General features: G+C 34.0%; 1 protein-coding gene across 3 annotated transcripts in view; it reads left to right on the top strand.

The window, feature by feature from the left end:
• LOC128555714 (linear gramicidin synthase subunit D-like) overlaps positions 1–12,380 on the top strand; it is a 65,440-nt gene that overhangs the window by 45,811 nt on the left and 7,249 nt on the right. For 2 of the 3 annotated variants that reach the window (XM_053538919.1, XM_053538921.1), the window contains exon 2: positions 9,575–9,741. The gene's annotated coding sequence lies outside the window, so the exon portion shown is untranslated. Of the gene's footprint in view, positions 1–1,200; positions 3,157–9,574; positions 9,742–12,380 lie in introns of those variants that run through there. The other variant, XM_053538920.1, reaches the window with a different exon arrangement.

Raw genomic sequence — 12,380 nt, forward strand, 5'->3', positions numbered from 1 at the left:
GTGTGGGTGTGTGTGTGTGTTCGGGTTTAACGTCTTTTTCAACAATTTTTCAGTCATATAAACGACGGTGTCTACTTGTAGCAGTGAGCACAATGCCCAACTTTATAGTGCTGCCTCACTGGAATATCACGCCGTAGACACGTGGCATGATACCCCACCCAGTCACATTATACTGACACCGGGCTGACCAGTCCTAGCACTGTCCCCTTAATGCTGAGCGCCAAGCGAGGAAACTGCTAGTACCATTTTTTACGTCTTTGGTATGAAGCGGCCGGGGATCGAACCCACGACCTCCGGCACTCGAGTATTACATTGTAGTTAAGTCATTCAGCTGATATGTTTTCAACCGATTTCTTTACTTTTCTTTAATTTTCAGTCGCACATAAACAGGAAATGATTGCGAATATAGAAAAAGGCTAATTTTATGTATGCGTGCAATATTGTTGTCATCGTATGACACATATGCAATAAGTGTGAATAATAAAAATGTCATCTATAGAAGTTCACATCATCGTTTGAATATCATTTAATATGCTTACTTTTTCTTTCATATTTCGGTTGATAAGACTGGAACTAATTATTGACAATAATAAGTCTTCTCTCTCTCCCTCTCTCTCTCCCTCTCTCTCTCTCCTCTCTCTCCCCCACTGAAAACTAGAGACGCTGCTAAATATCTGAGCGTCACACTATGTAAATGCATGTATCTCATTTGGTCAGAATATGTTGATAACATCACATCAAAAGCAAACAATTCACTTAGATTCATCAGAAGGGAAAATTAACAAACAAAAAAAAACAACAGGAAAGTAAAAGAAACAGCTTACAAAACAATGTCCGCCCACAGCTTAAACACTGCTCCTCTATAAAAATGAGACTAAAATTTACATGTCTTCACTTGGTACCGGCAGTGTTCCAAAAGATTGGAGGACGGCTATCGTTGTCCCTGTATACATAAAGGGCCTACGAAGCAAAGCCAGCAATCACAAACCTATTCTCTTACTTGCATTTGCTTCCAACTGATGGAGCATGTTTTAGTATCAAATATTATTAATCATCTAGATAATAAAATTTGCTTAATTCCTTCCAACATGGCTTCAGCTCAAAGCACAGTTGTGAATCTCAATTATTAAATTTTAGTCAAGAACTTTTGATTACCTTGAAGCTAGTAAATAGACAGACCTAATAGTAATGGACTTTATCAAATCGTTTGACAAAATCGATCACAATCCTCCGGTCTACAAGCTATTTCAATTAGGTATATATAGAAAAACATCCATATGGATTAGATATTTCCTTTAAATACGAAGACAAAATCTCTTCAATCAGATATACCACATTTGGTATCAGGGGTACCGCAAGGGTATGTCCTTAGGCCTTGCCTTTTCTTAACATATCAGTCACCTGCCAGGCTCACTTAAAAGCACCGTAAGACTCGTTGTTGATGATAGAGTACTTTATCTCACTATAAATATCATGCAAGATTGTGAGACTCTCTAGCAGTACCTCCATAAATTAGAGTTTTGGAAAAATACCCGGTCAAAGGAGTTGAATTCCGATAATGCGAAGTGATTAGGGTATAGAAAAAGAAATAAAAAAAAACATTGCTTTTCGCTATAAGCTACATATCCATGAATTTAAAACTATAAAAATGCTTAATATTTAGGCAAACCAGCAGTGTTAGATCACAAAAAAAGACAAACAAGACTCTAAAATACATGAAAAGAAATGATCAAACAAATGATAAATGTACAAATTTAAGAAACTCCGTATAAAACATGTTCAACCATAATTGGAATATTGCTCAACTGTTTGGCATTCAACAACCTCTAACATATGGAATTGAAAGAGTACGAAAGGCTGCCGCCAGATATGTTCAAATCAACTATGTCTGTAGATGAAGCATCACAGAAATGTTAACTGTACTGGCAAACGTTAGAAACAAGGAGAAATTTCACATCCCTACATCCCTGATTCTTTTATATAAAATCCGTCATTCCAATGTTTTTCTTTTGTAGATCACCAGTACCGGCTAGACTCTCAGGACCTTCACTTTTATATTCCCTCCTCTCGCACCCATTTTCACAAGAACTCAATTTTTTCCCCAAGAACCATTAGACTCTGAAACAACCTACCACATCATGTTAAATCTAGTGCTACTCTTAATGAGTTCAGGAGTGGCCTAGATTACTGATGTTCAAACTTGAAATATATGTTTTATCATCTTTTAACCTGTAACTTGTAATATAATAGTGCTGATTTTAATATTGCACATTAATTTGTGTTTTCAATAAAGGCTTTATCATCAAAGTGTCGACCAGACAGTCGCCTCCCAGTCCCAGTCAGTCATTGACAATGGGGACTATCTAGTTCTGGCTAACATAACTTAACTGACACTGTTTTTATTTTCTGATGGTCGCATTCATTAAGTCATGGCGAAACCCCATTTGTTTAACTAACCAGTATCAAACCGCAACATCTCGCACAGTCTCTCGTGAGAATCTCATGATGTCATGCAACAGTTCAGAGCACGTGGTTATTCTTGAAAATCAGTATCAAAATTTTACCTATTTATGAATTTAATTTAATCACATAAAATCTATAAAACAACATACAATTTCTCAGAAAATGTCAATAAATAACGATTCTCTACCGCCTAGTGGTTTTTCAAAATGAAGAGTACCCTGATCAGGTGACAACTGCAATGACGGACAAAATATTGCAGACAGGGGTTCTAATTTGAAACTTGTGTTCAAATTATGTTGCATGGATTATTTATGCCAGATCAAAAGGAAAATTGATTAGAAATATTGTATAGTAAAAGGTGAGTCCATTGCATTTGATAAAATTATAGCGTGACTAATTTCTGGAACGATTCCTGGTTAGGTGTCAGTACGGGATTCATTTTAGCTCAGAGATCCGTAACAGCATATTATATAAATATCTCTGAGCTGAACTTTTAGCTAGGGACTACTGTGCAGATGTAGACAAATTGATTGTGAAACGTACGGGACTGTAATACGAGCCACGCTAAATGATTGTTCGTACGGGACCGTACAAAGAGCCACGCTAATCTATTTTAAGAAACAAAACAACAACCCATACGAAAAAGAAATTTAATAAAAGGTCAATAAAAAGCAAACAAAGGGCTAGCAAAAGGTACTTCTATGTTTTGTTAAAACCTTTTATAAGCCTTTCTTTTAACAAAATACTAAAAAAGACTATTCAGGATTTTGTGAGTAATACATTTTGTTTACCATTTGTTTCAGATACTGCCTTTTATTAATGTTTCATTACACTTATAATTTGAAATTTACCTTTTAGTACCATTGGATTGGACTTATATTCTTAAATACGGCCAGTGTTTTTATGCATTTCTCTATATGATGCCATAGATTTGTTTTTTGGTATACAACTTTCTGTTTTGTAACGTTCTTATATATTTGTGAAAATTATATTTGTCTTACTTTCCCCATATATATTGTATATCACCACTGCTCGTTTATATTATGTATATTTGTGCCACCGTGGGCTTATAGCCCAGTGGAATATATTTGAATAAACTCTCTAAACTCTTAAATGTTGCCATTTGTTTGTATTTCATTCCACTTAGAATCAACACTTACATATTTTGTTTGTATTTCATTATACTTGCTTTCAAAAACAAGAAATTTTGTTCATATTTCAATACATTTGTAGGTTTGGACGACTTGTTTCACAAAATCTAGCATAAACAAATTAGTTTCATATTTCATTGATATTGGCTAAATACTGCTGCTGCTGTTTTGAATTTAGAGCTACATCTACCATTCACTGTGTTCTTCATATACATAATTACACTTCTGACGAGTTCAAAGGTTTGTCAGTAAGCAAATGGCTACTGAGCACTTGAATACAGTCAAAACCTTTGTTAAAAGGCCACATGCAAACAAAGACCACTATTACAAACCTGTCTGAAAAGACCATCATTATTTTCTCCGGTCAGACCATTATCAATAAATTATTTAATCATTTTTAAGAGAGACAATCTGTAAACAGAGACCACTTAAAATAATAATTAAAACTTCTCCTGCAAAAACAATTCCAATGTTTTTCTCATTCCATAGAATTCCTTAGATTTTTTAAGATAATGCAAAGTTTTTCTAGTAAGATTTTTTTTATTTAAATTGCAGCAAAGATTTCATTGAAAATCTTAAGATTTGTTTGGATTATACTAGGTATCCAAATTAATTGAAATGAAATAAGGAATCTAACTAATTAAAATTTATGTCAATGTTTTCATTTTGTATATTAAAAGGATGTTAATTAGAATTCTATCATTTTATTTATAATTAATGTAACAAGATATATCATTGAAAATAGGTCCTATTTATAAATTATATAAGCTATTTATTTTTTGGTTATTGAACACTTCAAACAACAGCACCAGATAATAGGCATTAAAAGTCATTTCATAAGTACAACAAATTGTAAATGATATTATGCTTTTGATATAATGTTACATCCTCATAAATGAATTAGTCTATTCTTTTGATGATTGGCAATGATTCAATATCCTGCTTTTACAGCCACTTAATATACTGCTGTTCAATGTATACATATGTGTTAACACACAGAGATACAGCTTATCTGATCAAGATAAGGACCAATGAAAATACAGGCTTCTAAACCGTTTTACACCTGTACACCAAAAATAATCCCAATCTTTCTGCTTGTTTTTTTTTCCCTCTGAGATCTTTGCAAATGCTGTGAGCAAATAAATGGTCAAACTTGCCCATGAACTGTTTACTTATATATTTTAAGAACATAGATATTCCCTTCAGTAACTATATTGTACCAAAGAAAATGGCTCATGAATACAAAAATTTGAATGTAAACAGGAAGTTCGTTGTTCATGTTGTTGGAGGCAAATGGAATAAAGCTAACTTGAAACTCTAAAATGCTTTTAGAGAGATATCAGGTAAGAGTTTCAAACTTTCTAATGTAAAATTTAAGTTTTACAGCTATATGTCACAGATCTTGAATAAATAGACTGAAGCAGGAACTTTATTCATCTCAGCAGATTGAACTTTCGATTGCCTGGTTACAGGTAACTTTTTCAGGTATATGTGAATGATAGATAATTTATAAAGCTTCTAAGAAAACAGTTAAATATTCAATACTTAATTGTTGCAGTTCTCAATTATTAATTTTTTTAATAAGTACAAATATGTTAGTAAAATCACTTGGAACCTCTGACTTACAACAGCCTCTAAACATTTTCAGATGAAAGAGTGTGCATATATCTAGTTATTAGAGGTATATGCCTATGTATGAATTGATGTAGTTGGAGAAATCAGATCGCTTCAGTGCATGACTATGCTACAGGATGATACAAGATCACAGACAGAAATTCGATCAAAGATCAAACATAAATTACATAATACTTCAACTAAATTGTAAGTTAAATTTGCAAATAGTCTTATACTATACAATTACTATAAAAGGTTGATAAATAATTTATTTTGTTGGGGTTAGCCACACACTGAATTTAAAGGCTGATCATAAAACACCAATATTTTGTCAGTTCTAAATTCTAAAATTTCTTTTTAAGAGTGTCTGATAAAAAAACAAAACAAAAAACCTTGCATTATTGTATGGTTAAGCAGATGAGGGATAGTACCCACAGGTGGTGCTCTCAATATTTTCATTTCAGTGTCCAATAAATAAATAAATAAATGGTTTTGATACATGTAGAATGTTTAAAACTGGCTTTAGAGTTGTCATTTCACATACTACTGTACTAAGTTAGGAATATTGTATTGCCTAAAATTATATTTTAATCGCAATTACTAATATAATTCATTTCTGTAATTATGTTATATCATTTTCAGAAATGGCTGAAATGAAGTTCCTGACCCTGGTGATGGTTTTGGAAAAGCAAAGAGACATTCTGGTGCCACCTTGTATTGAGCCTGCAATACTCCAAAATGATTTTGTTGTATTCATAATTTTCTATCAAATAATCTTTTAGTTTAATTTTCAAGTTTAAGCTAAGTGAATTTTTATTATTCTTAACCACAAGTGTAAAAGCCACTGGCAGACGTGTTACTCCCCTTTGGATTTTATTCTTTTTGTGTTTTTTTGAAACCCAGATCTGTCTCAATATAAGATTAAAATAATTTTGTAATGATATTATTTCTTCTTTTTTTTGTTTTGTATCAATATCAGCAATATTTTCCAATGGTTTTCCATCAAACCTTTCCAAACTTTTGCAAAGAATTCTTCTAAAAAATTCCTTCAACTCTAATGCGATGATTTCCAATTTCAAAGAGTTCCGTGGACTTTCAACTGCATTTTCACAAAGCTGCTCCCATGGGTATGTGAATTTAAATTTAAATTAATTTTCAGACTTTTTTTTTCATGCTGTTTTTCCAAACTTTTCCATGGACAATGTACAGACGGGTGTTTTTGTGACATAAACACTTTCTAGTTTTAGTGTATGTTTGGGACCATGCAAGATATCTGGACAGTTTTTTTAAATTCAAAATCAAGAATTTTTTTAATTCGGCAAAACAAACATTTTGGTTATCTTCCAGTATTTGTTCATTGCAGTGAAATTGATAATTGCATGCATTGAAATAACTTTTTTACATTATTCTTTTGATCATAAATATATGTATATGAATGTATATATTGATTTGTCAATAGTGTTTGATTAATGCGTTCTTTGCCTTACGAAAACTTAAATAAAAGGCAATTGATAATATACCTTTTATTCAGCCCGCCCGCTTAGCTCAGTAGGTAGAGCGTTCGGTCTACGGATCGCGGGGTCGCGAGTTCGATCCTCGGGCTGGGCGTATGTTCTCCGTGACTATTTGATAAACGACATTGTGTCTGAAATCATTAGTCCTCCACCTCTGATTCATGTGGGGAAGTTGGCAGTTACTTGCGGAGAACAGGTTTGTACTGGTACAGAATCCAGGAACACCGGTTAGGTTAACTGCCCGCCGTTACATGACTGAAATACTGTTGAAAAACGGCGTTAAACCCAAAACAAACAAACAAATACCTTTTATTCATGTTTTGTTTCTTTGAAACAAAATATTAATAAAAGGTCTCTCTGCCTTTTATTCATATTTTGTTTCCTATATTTTATTTGCAATTTGTTTCTCATGTAATGAATGTGAATGCCTTTTGTAAGTATTTTGTTACTACCTTTTATTCATGTTTTATTTGCCTTTTGTTATCTCATTTGCATATCATTTGCTAGGCTAATAAAAGGTCTTCAAAACATAACATTTTATTTGCCTTTTGTTTCAGCCTTTTGTTACCCATTTTTTTTCGTATGGGAACATGTCTAGCACATTCGTATAGCATTTTCTGGTAAACTGCCTTTCCTTTTATTTAACAACAGGCTTAATTTTATAACATTAATGCATTGTTTGTAGAAATGGCATCGAAAAGCAAACTATTTGTAAATTTCTGCATTTATCCGCCGTCTTTAAACAAAATCCTATCACGGCCGATCAGCCATTGTTGTTTTCGACGTGTTTAAATTTTTGTCACGTGACACTGTCTTCGTTGGTTTACGGAATTCGGCGAAGCCTGGCGAGTGAATTAGTGACCAGCTGGTCATTAAATATTTCATTGCTTTATATCCATTCGTATCTAAACAATTTTTGGCCATCCAAGTCTAACTAACGGGCGAATTTGTTCATTAGACTGTTTTCTACAAATCTACAAAGTTATTTGCTTTATTTTAACGGTGATGTTTAACAGGATTATAACTTTAAACTTCGAAGATTTTGTTAGTTTATTTAAACTTACACAAAAGTTAATAATGTTTTCCAGCATCATTTCAATTGACCGCATGCGAGTGTGATTATGATAAGATCAGATAATGTCTTCGACGTCAGGTGGTAATTTTTATCTCGCCGCAGCAGGTATGTTACACTATAGGGAGTTAAACACCGTATTAAGCCCTGGATCAATACTGAAATCTTACAATCTATTAATGATAGAGATTAAGCTTATAATTTGTTTAAGAAAAGTAGGTGGGATGAAAACTTTTCTCATTTTGAATTGTTAAGAAATAAAATTGAGTCTCTTATTCATGTGGATAAACAGAAATATTTCAGTGATCAGCTTAAAGAAAGTAAGTCTGACTCAAAAACTCCATGGAAGACTTTAAAATCTCTTGGTCTCCCTTCCAAGAAAAAAGGACAGTCTGTTTCTAATAACATAGGTTTGAAAATCGATGGTGAAATGTGTTTTGACAAACTAGAAGTAACTGAAACATTTAGTACTTTTTGCAAAACTGTTGCTGCTAAGCTTGTTGAGAAGCTTCCACAGTGATAAGATAAGTTTGAAAAGTGATGTCTTTCAAGCTTTTTCCCCCCTTTTTAAAGAGTGTTTTACAATATTTAAATAAGCTTAGTGCCAATAAAGATACTGGCTTTGACCAAATACCAGCTCGATTTGTTCGAGACAGTGTCTCCATTATAGCAAGTCCTCTTACTCATGTTATTGATTTGGCAATTATCCAAGGTGTAGTGCCGGATGATCTGAAATCTATCCGGGTTGTACCATCATTTAAGAAAAATGACAAAACAGAAGTTGGCAACTATCGCCCAGTGTCAATTCTTAGTATAATTTCAAAAGATTTTGAAAAAGTAACATGTGATCAACTTGAAGCTTATCTTAATGATAAAAAAAGTGCTGTATAGTTTTCAATCTGGCTTCAGGCAAGGTTTTTCGAATGATACATATCTCATACATCTATCCGACTTTATACGTTTCCAGATGGATAAGGGTCATATGGTAGGAATGGTAAAAGGCTTCTGACACTGTTTGTGTTTCATTACTGAAATTAGAAACCCTCGAGTTAAGTGACGATGCCATTAGATGGTTTAGGTCTTTTCTGTGTGACAGACATCAACTCGTTGATGTATCAGACATTTTATCTTCCTTTTCTAGTATCACATGTGGTGTTCCACATGTCGGCAGTGGTAAAACATAAACTACTATTATATGCTGATGACTCTGGCATATTAATAACAGGTAAAAGCAAAAGTTAAATTGAGTCTGTGCTTACCAGAGAACTGGAAGCACTCAGTGAGTGGCTTATAGGCGACAAGTAACCCTGAAATCCCGAAACGAAATATTTTTCACTTATTCAAAGAAAATTAGTTGAGTAGCCTTGATCTTGAAACTATGACGTAATGACTTGCAGATGCGAATACATGCCTCCGCTGAGCTAGCTTAAAGTGGAATTGTCATTTTAGCAGGTACCTCAGGAAAACTGGAATAGTGAAAAAACGGTACGGATGGCACATATATTTGAGCTTATTTTCAGATTTTATAGTGTTACCGGAGTATGGAACAGTGTAGCACTTGGGGCTATCATTTGCAGGGAATTTTCTACAGCGATTTGAAAATTGGCAAATTTAGCTTTTTTTTCGTCATCAGTTTCCGCGACCGGGAGAGCACAAAATTCAGGTTTTGTTAACAGAAAACTAGAAATTAGAGATGTATTGCAGATGGGTTGTAACGATAGACATACAGTGATGGTAATGTTGCAATATCTTTATTTCAGGTGTGTGGTTACAGACTTTTATGTGAGGTTTTGAAAGTTGGGTAGGCGACTCTAGGCCGAGAAGCTCTGAAAACTGTTTACTGCCTCCAAGTTCAAGAAGAGGCAGCAAATGGAAGCGGATTTCCACTTATTCTGATTTTCGTCAGAACATATTAATTTAACAACAGGTCATATAACTTATAGAATAGTATTAATATAGAGGAAGTAGAACTAGCGTACGAGGTTAAAAGGTCACAGAGAAAACGAAACACAAAAACAGACCTTATCTTTATTGTTGGACGACTTGACCAGTTCACCAACACGAGGTGTTCCTATTGGCACAGTGCCCTTACAATAAGAATAGGCTGTCAGTGTATTTGAAGCTCATTATTTGTTTGATATTTGATCCGAGAAAATCATACAGATTAAATAAAATTTGAAAGAAGCACCTCATAGTGTGGGACTGGAACTTAATCAAGTTCATGTATTAAAAGAATTACATAATTAACTTGAAAATAGTATAATGCCAGATATTTATTACATGTGCATTTGTAACGTGTTTGAATACTAATATTGTGTCATTTATTTTTACTATGGGAATGGAAACAAAATTAATTGATATTATTCTATACCTATTTTATCTATCCAATCGCGAACGTTTATTTGCAACACGTGACCGTACAATATATTACGGTATTCGGATGCACGTGCGTACAAAATCCTGTATTTTCTGTAATTGGACGCACGCGCGTACAAAAAATCCTGTATTTTCTGTATTTGGACGGTTCAACAGTCCCATGTTAAACATACGATAAAGGCCGAAACGCGTGAAAATGTTCCGAATGTAAATCGGATGAAGAAGGCGCTCTATGTACAGAGTTTGATTATCACGGGTGGTAAACGCGCAATCCAATTCCCACTGGAAATACGCTTGAAATGGGTTGCGCGACTTCCGGTGCTGGTGTTGCGCATCAATATATACAAAATCGAGGTAGGTGGGTTTTTGTTTTTGTAAATAATGACACATTTACGAGTGTTTTAAAAAAAAAGCAAAATGCTATTCGACCCAAAAATGAATAAAGATCATATGTTTGAAATACCAAATTATTAATTGAAAAACAGCCCGATATCACGAAAACTCTGCTGGCTCGATCGGTCAAAAAAGTATGGAATCAAGAAAAATGCAAATTTTCTAACTCTTGTGCCTTTTTTCTGGAAATGTGCCGCTTCTAATGATCAAACACGTGTAAAACAGTCATGAATATTACATACACCTGAATGAAATGTTGCTTTTGGGGGAAAGATTGCCAAAAAAAACCCCAAAACAATCGGGAATGGGGTTGCGCCCCGGGAATGGAGTTGCGCGTATACATTATATACAAATAATGTATACGAGCAACTCCATTCCCGGTGCACAACCCCATTCCCGATATTTTTTTGTCAATTATGTCCCCGTAAGCAGGATTTGAAGCAAATGATTTTAACATCCGTTACTTCATAACAGTTTAGTTATCATAAAAAGCATCAGATGTCATCAGATTAGGCATATTAGGTCAGGAACTGCCATTTTTGTTGATTTCATACTTTTTTCACGCTTCGTGTCGCCAGAATTTTTTGTGATAATGGAGCCGAATCATAAATTACAAACCAGATATTTTACATATATGATGTATCATCATATTTGTGTCGAATAGCATTTTCCTTTTTTCGAGAAAAAATATCCTTGTCTCATACTAAGCAAAATTATAACTTCACATATCTCAATTTCGTCTTTTTTTACGCGCAACACCAGCACCGGACGTCGCGCAACCCATTTTAAGCGTATTCCCAGCGGGAATTGGTTTGCGCGTTTACCACCCGTCGTTATGTGTCTTGAAATCTGGATTTAATTTGAGTTTTTTTGTTTACAACACACAAAAACGATTCAAGGGATAACAATGCTATCTTATTTAGATATTAAAACGTTCGTTGATAATAAAAAAAAAACTTAAAAATACAGTAAAAAGGATCATCAGATGTTGGAATATTTGAAAAGTCGCTTAAAGGAGCCGTTCCTGACGAAACCTAGAAATTGGTATCAGCCCTGACTGTCTGAATAGCTACCTCAGCAGTTTTTATTTAACGGTTAAGAAACAAAACGGAGAAGATTATGAATGGCAACGGACGGGCGGTCAGCATCCAAAACATGTATGCTCTATTATTCAGTTTTCGTCGGATCTTCACCAAACTTGCTGACAATGTTTGTGGGCATTACATCTCGGCCAATTTCGATAACCAGCCAAATTGTACCAGGCATAGTCCTTGAATTACTCGAAAAACGGGGAATTTAGCCTTGTCCGCTCTTTTAAGTCGAACAGTTTTCATTCGATCTTCACCAAACTTGCTGACAGTGTTTGTGGGCATAATATCTCAGCCACCCAAATCGCCAAATGGCTGTTGTAGGGACGTTGCACCATATACTTTTTTTAATGATGATACGCAGAAAAAACAACATTCAATGAATTACTTATATTACGTATGAAGTGAAATAAATATAGAATAAAAAGGTTATTTAAGGTCTAACAATGTTCTGTATAATATATATTTGCATTCATACCAAGCTGGGAAAAACTAGAAAAGGCAGGAATACAATATTCAGTGAAACATTTTTAATTTAAACTATTATTATAGTAAGATAAAATAGATATAGAATAAAATGGTTATTTAACAGTGTACTGTACAATACGATATATGTTTGGACTCGAACCCAGCTGAGAAAACCATATTGAACTCGCCTAGCGGCTCGTCCAATATGGTTTTCTTAGCTGGGTACTCGTCCAAATATATC

Source organism: Mercenaria mercenaria, chromosome 3, assembly GCF_021730395.1.
Source record: "Mercenaria mercenaria strain notata chromosome 3, MADL_Memer_1, whole genome shotgun sequence".
Classification (NCBI taxonomy): Eukaryota; Metazoa; Mollusca; class Bivalvia; order Venerida; family Veneridae; genus Mercenaria; species Mercenaria mercenaria.